Raw genomic sequence first — 772 nt, forward strand, 5'->3', positions numbered from 1 at the left:
CTTCTCTCTTCACCAACTTTCTGTTACCATCGACGGACATGGATGACGATCCATTGCATGCACGACGGTCAGTCGATGTCATCCGTTCTTCCATACTTAGAAACTTTAGGAGATGGGTATTGGGGCTACTTTCTGTTAACATTGATGGATGTGCAGGACGGTCCATCGTGGCTATGACGGTTTATCGAGAGCCTCTGTAGCCCCACACTTGGTCAGAATTCCCCAACATCCTTTAGCAGCCTTTTTCTTCGTACGACAGTGGCCACCTACGGACCTTCGAGGTCACGATTGACCGTCGATGGCTCCGTAGGTCGTCACTTCTGCAATTTTCAGCACAATTTTGCCACGTTCTCCTTCTGGAAAGATTTCCTGCAAACAAAGAGAAAACTACATTAAAACCAATAAAAAAAGGACTTAGACACACACTAAACTTAAGGAAAAAACATTGAAAGTACCGTGAAACCATGGTACATCAAAACAGATAGAAAAATACATTAAATCTACTTCAAAGAGGCCTTAGACACACACTAAACTTAAGGAAGAAGCATTGAAAGTACCGTAAAACCACGGTACATCAGCTTCCATGCATTTATCTACATTTTCTTATTTATTCGTTTGGACATGGACTATTGACTTAAGTTATGTTTAACTTTAGGGTGTATCTCAGTTGGATATTTTTAGAGTTTTTGTATGGTGACTTTCAGTTTTTAAGGGTATTTCGGCATTGGTTATTTTTAGATGATTTAGTTGCGTTTATGGAGACTCAATTCAA

This window comes from Solanum pennellii, chromosome 8 (assembly GCF_001406875.1).
Source record: "Solanum pennellii chromosome 8, SPENNV200".
Classification (NCBI taxonomy): Eukaryota; Viridiplantae; Streptophyta; class Magnoliopsida; order Solanales; family Solanaceae; genus Solanum; species Solanum pennellii.